The following is a 13,348-nucleotide window of genomic DNA, read 5'->3' as shown; positions in this document are numbered from 1 at the left end:
AAAAAAGGAGAAAAAAAAAAAAAAAAAAAAAAAAAAAAAACGGGTGAAGGGAGGGCATGGACAAGGGAAAAAATGAGAACCAAGATCTGTCATGTAAAGGTACAAGATCTCAATAATGAATGTAATTGTACTGTATACCTAAAATGAACCAATAAACTCAATAAAAGAAAAAAACCAAAAACCAAAAAAACAAATTATTTGGCTGGGCATGGTGGCGCATGCCAGTAATCCCAGCACTCGGGAGGCTGAGGCAGGAGGATTGCTGTGAGTTTGAGACCAGCCTGGTCTACATAGTGAGTTCCAGGTCAGTCTCAACTACATAGTGAAACCCTGTCTCAAAAAACCAAAAAACAAAAACAAAAACAAGAACTGCTGGGAAAAGAGGATATCCATGTACAGAACTTGGAATCTAGACCCAGATCTCTAACCCTATACTAAACTAAAATTAAAATGGATCAAAGATCAAAATGTTAAGATAGAGATAACTTACTGGATGATTAATAATCTCTGGAAGACATATGCCTAGGCAAAACTTTCTAAACAGAACCCCAATTACACAAAAAATAGCATTAAGAATCAAGAATGGGATCATATCAAATTTTAAAAGCTTCTGCACAGCAAAAGAAACAACCAATAGAATGAAGACACATCCTACTGAATGGAAAAAACATTTCACAAGCTAGTCATCAGACAGAGGACTAATATTAGAATATATAAAGAACTCAAAAGACTGGATCATGTTATGATTTATGTCTAGACATTCCTACAAAGCCTCATGTAGTCATGGGTGGAGCTTTTGGGAGGTTACTGGACCACAGGGTCATGATACTCATAAAATGTGACGCTGGGAAGTGAAATCTAGTTGGAAGAAATGGATCACTGGGAGTGTGGCCTGGAAGGGTCTGTCTCCCTTCCTCCACCTTTGATCTCTCAGCTTCCTGTCTGCCGTGCCCCTGTGCCAAGTCACTCCGCCTTGGAGCCAACTGTGAACTGAAACCTCTATAAACCGTGAAATAAAATAAACCTTTCCTCCATTAAGTTGTGGATGTCAAGTATTGTGTCTCAGTAATGAGAAAGTAACTAAGAGAAACTTCCCCCAGTAAGATATCCAATCATAAAATTAGCAAAATACAGAGACACTTCTCATAAAAAGTACAAATGACCAATACATACATGAAACTAGGCTCAACATCACAGCACTGACATTCCTCTTACTCCAGAAAGAATGACTGTCATCAAGAAATCAAACAATAACAAATTCTGAAGAGGCTGTGGAGAAAAAAAATAACCCTCCTACATTGTTAGTAGGAATGTAAACTAGTACAACCATTATGAAAATCAGTATAAAGATTCCTCAAAAACTAAAAATAGAAATTCCATTTGACCTACCTATTCCTCTTCTAGGTATCTTCCTGAAAGTGTTAAAGACATCATATTACAGTGATACATACATACCCACGTTTATAGCTGCACAATTTATAATAGCTAAATCTTGAAGGGGCCTATAGCTCCATCAAGAGAAGAATGGGTAAAGAATTTATGGTATTTATACACAATAAAGTATTAATAAAGAAGGATAAATGAGTCATTTATAAAAAAATGGATGCACTTTGAGATCATAATGTTAAGTGAAGTATAGTAATTCAGACATATAAGCTTAAATATCACATGGCTTCTCTTATATGAGAAACCCAATATATAAATAAAGTGCAAAATAAAAGAAAGCCAGGCATGGTAGTGCATGCCTGTAATCCCAGCACTTGGGAGGCTGAGGCAGGAGGATCACTCTGAGTTCAAGACCAGCCTGGGCTACATAGTGAATTCCAGGTCAGTGTCAACCACATAGTGAGACCCTATCTCAAGCAAACAAACAAACAAACAAACAAAACCAAAAAAAAACCACAATAGGAAAAAAAAAGAAAAGTTATCATAATCCAGCATGGATAACATACCTAAAAATGTACCTTGCTTTAATATAACTGCCTGATGTGTTTTGTATGGCATTTTTTGGTCTGTTAGTCAGGGTGTTAATCTGTATATATGATAAATAACTTTATAAGAACTTGTAAGAGCCATTCTTTCTGGGGTAAGGTGGAATCTCAGTGTTGTTTTCATCTGTATCTCTCGAATGACCGGTGATATTGAATATTTTTTCACATATATATTTGCTGCTTTTACTTCTTTGTCTGAGAAATGTCTGTTCATTTTAGATGCCCATTTTTTAATTGGGTCTTTATATTTTGGGGGCCTAATTTTTTTTTAGTTCTTTATATTTTAGATAATAGTCCTTTGTCTGAGGAGCAGCTGGTTAAAAAAGTTTTCTCACATTGTAGATTGTCTCTTAGTTCTGTTGATGGTTTCTTTTGCAGTGCAGAAGCTTTTTAATAAGATGAGATCCCAGTTGTTGATTCTTTGCGCTAGTTCCCGTGCTACTGAGGATTTGCTCATAAAGTCTTTTCCTATGCCAATGTCTTCAAGAGTTCTGCCTAATTTATCTTCCAGCAAGTTTAGTGTTTCTGTTTTAATATTTAGATTTTTAATCCACTTGGATTTTAGTTTAGTGCATAGTGAATGATAAGGGTTTTAATCTTTGGCAGGAGGCCATACTCTTAAGTGAAATAATAAGACACACATGTGTAAATACCAAATAGTTTTTCTGGTATGAAAAACTAAAAGTGCAAATAAGATTCAAATTGCATAATTGACAATGTGAAATAGGAAGAAAAGGGCTAAAGTTGTAGGGGATGGATAGGGGAAAGGAAATAAGGGAAAAGAAAAAATATGAGAAAAGGAAAAAAGTGGAAACAGTCTTTGTAAATAGGGGAGGGGAGGGGAGAAGGGAGGTCAGGGGAACGGGGAAAAAATGAGAACCAAGATTTGTCATGTAAAGGTACAAGATCCCAATGATGGATGTAACTGTACTGTATACTTAAAAAGTACCAGCCAGGCATGGCGGTGCACACCTTTAATCCCGGCACTTGGGAGGCTGAGACAGGAGGATCACTGTGAATTCAAAACCAGCCTGGGCTACATAGTGAGTTCCAGGTCAGTCTCAACTACATAGTGAGACCCTGTCTCAAAAAAGCACCAAAAAGCAAACCAAAACAAAAATAAATAAATAAAAAATAAAAAGTACCAATAAACTCAGTGAAAATAAAATAAAATAAAATATTCCAAAAAATAAAGAACTTATCAATAAAGCTAATGCTGATAAAAAACAATTTTAAGGGGGGATAGAGGGTAAGTGGGAAAATGAGATGTGTTACATACCAATTCCCCACAAGTGCCCTCTGGCTTGTTTTCATAAAGTTTCATTGGAACATGAGAAAAATTAAAATTTAATCAAAAAATTAAATTTAACAAATACACAAAGCTAATGTCAACAGCCAATAGATCTCTATTAAGACTGAGCAGAAAACAAAAATGCCTAATAAGAACACCATTGTTAAAAATTGCTATGAAATTTCTGGAGAATGTAAAAGAAATAAAACAGATATATGAATCAGAAGAATGAATATATTTATCACGTTGAATACAGTGTTAGACAAAATGAGAATGTACTGGAAAAAGTACAATTAATGAATTTTAATGAATCATACACGTACTGCACGTGTAAGATTTCTATGCAATACTGTATTGTCCGCCTATGCTCGTTAATTATTACTTACTCACCTACTCAGTGAAACTACCCTTTTCCAGTGTCTCAGTTCTTTGCTTCTCCAGCTATTTGTACTATTGTGATCACTGAGTTCGGTTTTTATTTGCCTTACGTACCAAAACAATACTAAGAGTAATCTAAATTTTCAGGGTCACTTAGGCACAGTGGTGCTAAAATATGGTCTCTTAGGGAGTTATAACCCCTTGTTCTTAGCACTGGTAAAGAACCTGAGATGAGGCCTTCATGTATTCAACAAATATTTTACTGAGTATCCATGTCAGGTACTCTGGGATGCTAGGCATCTGGCTCTTGTTCTCATGAAGCCTATAGTTTGAGAAAAGAAATTAAATCAACCCAAGAAAATATCTTTAAGTGCAAGTTTTGATAAGGTCTGGGAAGGAGAAAAACAAAGTGATGGTGTGGGAAGAGGGAAATAAAATCAGAATGAAGGTCTAGATCCATCTATTTGAGGAAATGGCAAGTCAGCTCAGACATGAGGGCCCAGAAAGGAGCTGCCCGACAAAGGGAGGTGGACAGTGACCCTGGGACACAGATAACGATCTGGAAACAAAAGGCCAGTGAGCCAGGGGAAGAATAGGGAAAGGAAGTTAGGAAAACTGGCAGGGGTCACCTAATGCAGCTTGTATAAATTTAGATGCCTTCTTCTGTTAATGAAAGGATTCATCAAAAAGAACTCAGTGCTGGGTGTGGTGGTGCACATCTGCAATCCCAGCACTCAGGAGGCTGAGGCAGAAGGACTGCTGCAAGTAAAGGCCAGCCTGCACTACATAGTAAGCTCAAGGCCAGCCTGAACTACACAGGGAGACCTTGTCTCAAAAAGAAAAAAAAGCTCAAACAGGAAGAAGTTTATTATCTAACATAATAAACATGTTGACATGTTTATCATACAATAAACGTAATATATTTGAATATATAATTAACATTATTATTATTATAAATATAGTAAACATACACGAAGCCCAAAGGCAGGTGGCACTAAGACCGGATTGGTCAGCTGCTCACCATCGTCCACAGTGTAGATCCTTACCTTGTCACCTCTGCTGTTCTTGGAAGTCCATCTGCCAAGGCTGGATCCTTCTGTGGTGCCCACATGGCTGCTGCCGTTTAAGGACAGCTAAATCTTCCCCAGAAATGCTACCCTATTTCTTCCCTTTCTTCTTTGCTCCTTGCTGGTTTGTGACTGCTTCCTTCACCAGATGTCACTACGACTGAAAAAGAATGGAATCTGTGTAAGTGTCATTCACAATCCTTCACCCTTGGACCTGATCACATGACCCAGTAACAGTGAGCCCACAAGGAAGGTTCTTAACATGAGGCCGTGAATATCTGAGTCAGTATTCAGGGGATCACAAACCGAGACAGGAAAATATTGCACCTTTATTTTTCAATAATCTCTAACTGAAATTTCTAACTCAAATCTTATTTCTTTCAATTATGAAGGTGGACCAAAACCAAAGCAGTAATAGTGGTGCATGTGATTTGAGCACCACTAAAAGTCACAGATGTTTTGATATCACACTATAGTTGTGACTACATTGCTTTCCTGCATTCCCTATTTTCACTTGTTTTCCAGTCGATACGTGAATGGAGGTGAGTCAAAGACTAATTTATATTCAGATTTATGCTGAACAACATTGACAGATCTTTTAAAAATGTAAACTTTAACACCTATTCTAAATTTGCAGCCTTGTTATTTAATGCATTAATAAGGGGATGCATGTATTACTATCCTATAAAAGTGCTCCTGATAAGATATTTCAACATAATTTGTCTCCTTTAATGTATTATATATATTAAAATAGATTATTCTAAAGAGAGCTACATGGGCTTTGTGGACTGTCAAAAGCATCTGCCCTGACCTAAACAACATCAAAGCACTTCCAAAGGTCAGTGGCTGAAACTGATGACAGGGATGCGTTACGGTGAGTAAGCAACCCACAATGCCTGTCACTCATAACCCCACCAACTCACACTAAAGAATATGCATTTTTGGGCTGGGGATTTAGCTCAGGGATTTCACCGCCTGCCTCGCAAGTGCAAGGACCCGAGTTCAATCCCTGGTACCAGAAAAAAATATACATACATGCATTTTATATCAAACTCTTGATAGTGATTTTTAAAGTGAAACTCTTGAAGTGATTTTTAAAATGAAAATTGTATTCAAGTATAATATAGAGAGAAAAGTTTAGGTAAGTGCATATCCAGATGATACTTGTTTTCATATTTTCATATAATATTTCATTGAAGGTTTTAAACAAGGAAATCAAATGATCAGACTTGCTTTTAAGAGGGATCACTATGGCCTAAGAATGGACTAAACAATGAAAAATCAGAGCAGAGAGACTACTTATTATAATGGTTCAGGCAAGAGCTTCCTCCCCAGTGCTGTGGTGGTGAGGTGGAGAATAGGGATATTTCTTTGACCTTTGGTGATCTTTTATATGAGGCTGCTGGCAAGATCAGATTCAAGTTTTGTGATACTGAAGTTTATACAATTCATGAGTTCTGTTTTTTAAAATAAAAAAAACTACCATCCCCTGCCTCACAAGCAAAAGGTCCTGAGTTCAATTCCCTATACCAAAAATATTTTTTTAACTACACATATAAAAAATATAAGTATAAAATCAGGGACACTACGTTAAAAGTGTCCCAGACAAGCTTGAGAAGAAAGGAAAAGGAAAGAGGCAGGAAGAGAATAAGAGAAAGGGAAGAAAAGGAAAACAAAGGGGCAAGTCCACAAAGAGCTGACATTTACAGAGCTTTGACTGTTGCCAGAATGTGCTTTAATTTGCTCAATTCTCACTGAGATTTCATGAGATATTTTGAATCCCCACAGATGAAGAAACTTGAGGCAAAGGAAGATTGGTAGAAGTTGATGAGCTAAAAGAGAATATTTTTTAAAGGGCATGTCGTTAGAATCAAACAGGCAACAAATACTGGTGCAACACAGAGAAAATGGAATCTTATATACAGTAGATCGCTGGGAATGTAAATTAGTTCAGGCCTTATGGAAAACAGTATAGAGATTCTTCAACAAGCTAAAAACTAGAGCTAACACATGACCCAGAAATTCCACTACTGGGGATATATCCAAAGGAGATGAAATAATTACACCAAAAGATATTTGCACTCCCATGTTTATTGCAGCACTATTCACAGTGACTAAAATGTGGAATCAACCCAGACACCCTTTGGTGGATGAATGGATAAAGAAAGTGAAGTATATTTACCCAGCAGAATACTATTCAGCTGCTTAAAAAAAGAAATCCTGTCATTTGCAGCAAAGTGGATGACACTGGAAGTCTTTATGTAAAGTAAACTAAGTCAGACACAGAAAGACAAATACAGTATTGCATTTTAACTCATTTATGGAAACTAAAAAGTCAATCTCATGGAAAGACAGAAAGGAATCATGGTCACTAGAGACTAGAAAGTACAAGGGGAGAGAAAACAGAAGGAAGTACAGTAAGGGACACCAAATCTCAGAGTGGAGAAATTACTTCTGGTTTTTCTTTAGCAAAGTAATGTAACTATCGGTTACAACAATCTAGGATGTATTTCAAGATGACTAGAAAAAAATACAAAAGTCCCAACATAAATTAGTGGTTGAAGAGATGGAAAGGCTATTACCCTGATTAGATTATTACGCATTTATGCATGTATTGAATCACCATAATGTGCCGCATAAAGATGTACAAATACTTTGTCTCGTTAAAAAAGGAAAAAAAATATAAAAGACACAAAGAAATACATTACTGAATATAGGATTGATATTCTTGACTCATACACCCCAGTCAAGTCCAAACAGAAATTGGCTTGAGGGCCAGGGATTTATCTCAGTGGTTCTGCCGCCTACCTCACAAGTTGCAAGGGCCTGAGTTCAATCCCCAGTAGCAAAAACAACAACAACAATAACAAAAGTGAAAGGGAAGAATGGAGGAAAGAGTAAATAGAAAATGTAGATATAATACAAACAGTTCTTTCACCAGGGACTTAGCTCAGTGGTGCTGCTGCCTGCCTCGCAAGTGCAAGGTCTTGAGTTCAATCCCTGGTACCAAAAAAAAAAAGAAAGAAAGAAATTGGCTTGAGAGAAGAATGATTCTATTTAAGAAAATCTCAAATTCCTAATTTTAGGTTACCTCCCTAAATAGCCATGAGTAGATATGGCTGACCTCCCTTCCCCCTACCCAGCAGAATATTTATATAATAACATTTTATTTTTATTTCAAATATATAGAACTGGACTAAGCACAATCTATGTTTGTGACACAAACACACACTGCCCAATATAATTAACTTACTTATCATTAATATTGTAATAAAAGCACCTCTATGTGCACTACACAAAACACCAGTGCACTAACCTCAAATAAGCCACTCGAGAATTTACAAAGAAATCCTACTGGCATTGAGGACTACAACAGCTGGAAAATCTGAGGCTGGGATTGTAGTTGACTTCCAAGACTAAAAACGCAAGCAATCTTATATCATATTAATAAGACCACTCACAGCAAGGCCAGTAATAGTTACACTTTAGCCATCACTGGGCACATAGCATCTGGTCTGTGGTACTTACTTCTAGAAGTTATAGTGTAAGGAAAACTTTGACAAATCTGAGTGTATCTAGTGAATATAATTCAGGATAGTGCAAGAAGGTGATGTATAACAAGTCTTATTAAGCGATGGGTCAAGGTCAATGGAGGTGGGACTAGCAGATATAGGGAAAGTGGGATGGGTCCTCAGAGCTGCTTAACATTGCACCAGAGTGAAGAGAATGAGCTAAAGGTCATTTGTGGGGGGGGCAGTCATGGCCCACTGGAGTTTGACATTTGGAAAATAACTTCTTCCTGTATAATTAAGGCATCAACATTTGCTACTTTTCAAGGAAACTGTTTGTTGATCTTGTTTTGATTCTTTGACCCTGACATAACAGGAAACTCGTTAGCCGAATATCTGATGTTATCTGTAAAAGTCAGGAAATCCGGTCTTTGCATAAAGATAAAAACAATTGCTTGGTGCATTCTGTTGTTGTGTGCCCTTAAAAGCTTCCTGTTGATGTGAACGTATAAAAGGAGGTGTTTCTGTGAAATAAATCAGACTTCTCTTCGTCTCCACTCAAGCTTGAGTGTTCTTTCCTTTCTCAATCCTCACTCCCCGACTCAGGCATGTTCGTGTTATGACGGCTGGACCGCCACATGTGTGTGAAAAGATGAGTTTGCTAAATAAAATGAAAAACTGTCACAGTGTTTCTACCAACATTGAGAAGGAATAAGCTCTCTCACCACTGAGATTCTTTCAGAGCTAAGTGGTGGTAAGGATGCTGCAGAAAGAGCCACCTGTACCTGGGCACAGGTTGGGCTTGGTTTCTTCCTCCAGCTGTGATCCCCAGAGCTCTGTCCATAAACCCTCTCCAGTGAGCTGCTCTCTTTCAGTTGTGCTTCAGTACCCTAAAGCTATGGCACTTATCATCCAGGCATACGAGGCACATCATCCTTCATCACTTTTCCCTTGGAACCTTTCCTTATCCCTCTCTGGTCCCCAAAGGCTGCATTTTATGTTTTCTTCCCAGCTCAGCCCCTGTGACAGCCCAGGACATCTTTCCTGGACCTTCATTCTCCATGAAAGTTACCATTTATCATGTTATTTTCTGCTCCCCCACTAACTTGCTATTAAACATCCAAAAAAAATTATATGTCATATTTATTTTAACATTCTAGGTTTATTTTGTAATGTTTGAATGCTCTGTCCTGAAACTTGGGGAATTCTTATTTCTTTTTCCTACTCCTGTATCTTTGTTACTCTGGTATTTTTCTCTTGACCATACTTTTAACTTCACTTCTTGTCCTCTCTGTCCATACTGTTCCCATCCCCATCCTATAAACTTCACTGTCTACCTTTAAGTTACATATTTAAAAAATGTAGATGGCAAAAGATAAAAGAAGCAAAGAATGCAAAAAGTCCTTCCTTCCTCTAAATTGTAAACAGAGTAAAGCCAGAGTGTGGTGGCATCATTAGGGCCAGGCAGTCTGGATTTGAAAGCAGCTTCTCTACTTGCTAGAATTGAGGGCTGGGCAAGTTCCAGGATCTCTTGGAGCCTTAATTTCCCCATTAGTGAAATGAAGAGAATAATATCTGCATCACAGATGAGGAAATGCATGTGAAGTGCTTATACAGTATCTGGCACACAGTGAGGGACTAATGAATGCTTGCTATTACTACTACCATGTAAAGTAATTATTCCAAGACTAAGTGTGGTGAAAGGTCAACTCTTGATCGCAAACATTACTCAATAGCATTCATCTCTAAAGAGGTTTTCCTCCCCCCTCTGTTGTTGGGCTAAGAAAATGGACTTATTCATATATTCAGCAAATGCTGACTGAGCACATACTAGGTTTTGTTCTTTGTGTTTAGTAAGGGCTTGGTTAAATAAATATTTATATAAACACACTATAGCATATGTTGCTGCAGCTAAAGAGAGCTAGATACATATATTTATATGATTACCATGGAAAAAGTTCTTAAGATCTGGAAACAAATTTGCTGAACATTTTGTCCAGAGTAATACCATTCCTTTAAAATACACTCACACACACACACACACACACACACACACAGAGTTTGTCTGGATCTACATATTCGGTAAATTTGTAGAGGTTTTTACTGCCCAAACTGAGAAGAAAACTAAGATAAAGGAGTAATTAGCCTTATGCTCAAGTTTTTGCATAGAAAAGGAATTCATATAATCCCACATACTTAACACAAATAATGATATGTCTCTGCCAGGTTTCCTGGTTGTCTAGCTGATACAACTCCTGGGATTTCTTACTTTAAACAGGTTTTTGTTTATCAAATTAAAAAAATAAAAATCCCAATCACAGAAAACTCCACTAGATGCCAGCCTTGTTTTTCTCTTTTTCAATGCCAGGAAGAGAAGGCAAAGATATTTGTATATGTACCCCTGCACATGGTTCTAAATGTCCTTCTTTAGAGCTTCACATCCACCCACACTAAGGCCCCACCCAGGCTATGGGTGCAGCTGCCCATCTTCTGCCACCCTGCTCAGGGAAAGGGTACCTTCCATCTTTCCATCACCTGAGTATCAACCCTGCCAGACTGGAGGACGCTATATAGTAAGTCACAGGTACAGTTGTTTCCTTAAACACACAGGGTGCCAAAGATCTTGGATCTGACATGGGCTCTTCTTTAGGTTTGCTTTGAGACCCAGGCAAGTCACATTAACTTGGAGGCACAGGTGAGACACATGGCATGGCTCCAAGTGCTGTCTTTCCTTCCATATAGGAAACCAAAATGCTGAGTCCTTCAATGGCCATTAAGGTTTTCGTATGGGTACAAAGCATGTGAGTTTTTACACACACAGTACTCTAATAATATCTCATTATATGATGAGCTTATCCTAAATTATATGTCAGATAGTATAATATGATCTATATGCATAGAACTGTGTTTATGTATGTACATGATTTTGTGTATACATACCATTTCAAGTAACATGAATATATAATAAGTGCATGGATTAATATGCTTACAATGTGTTATCTCTTCTCCATGTCTCAAATATGAATTCTAATAGGTGTCTGTAATTAATACCTAGTGGCTATCGGGCAGAGCTTTTAGGTATGAACTGTATCATTTGTAAGTTTTATATAGGATTAGTAACACATAATTACAAATCAAGGCCAGGGCTTGGGAGACTCAAATGAGGTGCTTAGGGTACAAATGTGACATGGCCCTCACTTTTGGGTTCTTTCAAGTGCCACACTTGTCTCTCCCCAGCCTGATAAAAATGTCTCTGTTTTTCCAATCTTCATCGCCACCAGCAACAATTACTCTTTACTAAATGCCAGTGACCGTTTTATGTGTTTTGCATACTTGCCCGATCTAAAAAGATGTCATGTCTACAGATAACTTTAATTCGAAGTCAATTACAGGAAATGGTTCCAAACAACGAAGACATTTTGGAAAGCCATAACTGAAAATCCTCAACTAAATGTCACCTCTGATGAAACCTCGCAGTCACGTGACCACCAGTCCAGATCTCCCAGAAAATCATGGGCACCTGCATGAAAGTCCTGCACTTCTTCCTCTCTTCTAACTGCTTTTCTTTGAGTATGTACTGTGTTAAGTAAGTGTCCTTCTGCTGACCTTTCTCCATGTTGGGGCAGTTTGGCAGGCAGCAGGCTTCGAATCTATTTACCAAAGTGTAATATGATTGACAGGTTTCAAGAGGAACAAGGATACATAGTTTCATTCCCTGTATTACTACTTCCTTTGAAGATTGAGGTGGATAATGGAGCTGATGATAGTCTTACTGTACTTCAATGAGATAATGTTTATATTTAAACTGACACAGAGACCAAGGGAGGGGGATTTATGCAACACATTATCTAGTATCTAGCTATAGGTGATTTACTATTGTGCACTGAAATGTAGTTGAAGTACAAGATGTACAGTAATATTATACTATGGTATATATCCTGTTCACATCAGGCCTTCGTAATGAAAGCCAAACAGCAATCTACAGAACCTGTCTTAAATCTGCCATCTAAGATACTGATTGTAAAATAAAATGATCAAAGTGCAGGTTACCTCTATACTGCCTTCCCCTGAGAGAGCAGTTTGCAAAGAACTTCCTCCTTTTTATTTATTTACGTGCAGTCAACAGAAACATAAATTAGATTAAAAACCTCAGTGTTCTATGGACTGAATAAAGCATACCCAGTGTTGCTAAGTAGATTTTTTAGGTACTACAGACTATAAGCTACTTTTATCCAGTGCACCTTTTACTACTTACAACAAAATATGCTGATAAAAAGAATAGATTAAAATGAATTTTGCAAACTCACAATTTCACATGTTACAATATTGCTGAGAATGAACAGTTTTGAGTGGGTCTTTTTATTTGACACATGAAATCAAGTATTCCTGCCAACTGGCTTCATTTAAAATAATTTCTTTGGGACATGATGGAAACAAACCAACATGAATAAGTCAACATTGCTCAGAGAAGTTACAAGTTAATTTTAAACAATCTTTTTGTCTTCACTGGCAAGTAATCCTGCTAACAGCCAAACTCCCCTATAAAAAGGGATGTCTTTGTTAATTGTAGAATGTAAAGGGTAGAAATGCGTGATGTCTCAGGTAAACCTTCTCTAAATGCATGTGTGTACATAGGCTCAGGTTATAGTGAAGGTTGAAAGAATCCTTGTGAAGAGAAGTCTCAACACTTTGGTTCCATTTCTGTTCCATTATATCCCAGATGTAGACACCGTCTTCTTGGTATTTCTGTGGCTCATTCCCCTAATGTCTTACTGTGACACTCATCTGTGTGGAGAGAGAGAGAGAGAGAGAGAGAGAGAGAGAGAGAGAATTTGCTTGTTTATCATTTGAACCAGTCTCTAAACTCCATAAGAGAAATTCTTATTCATCCTGGGTCTTCAACAGCTAGTCCAGTACTTAACAATGAATAAGAATTCAGGAGAGGGCCAGGGATTTAACTCAGTGGTTCCACTTCCTGCCTCACAAGCACAAGGACCCGAGTTCAAGCCCCAGTACCAAAAAAAAAAAAGAGAGAGAAAGAAAGAAAAGAAAAAAAAAGATCTCAGGAGAAACTTATTTTATTAGTAAATCCCCAGTGAAATGAAATGGATA

General features: G+C 37.5%; 1 pseudogene; it reads left to right on the top strand.

The window, feature by feature from the left end:
* Window positions 1-5,591: 5,591 nt before the first annotated feature.
* LOC117286167 overlaps window positions 5,592-13,348 on the top strand; it is a 52,308-nt pseudogene continuing 44,551 nt past the window's right edge.

This window comes from Fukomys damarensis, unplaced genomic scaffold (assembly GCF_012274545.1).
Source record: "Fukomys damarensis isolate Sample0158 unplaced genomic scaffold, DMR_v1.0_HiC HiC_scaffold_15, whole genome shotgun sequence".
Taxonomy (NCBI): domain Eukaryota; kingdom Metazoa; phylum Chordata; class Mammalia; order Rodentia; family Bathyergidae; genus Fukomys; species Fukomys damarensis.
Note: the sequence above shows the minus strand (reverse complement) of the source record. Positions and strands in the feature narration are given on the sequence as shown.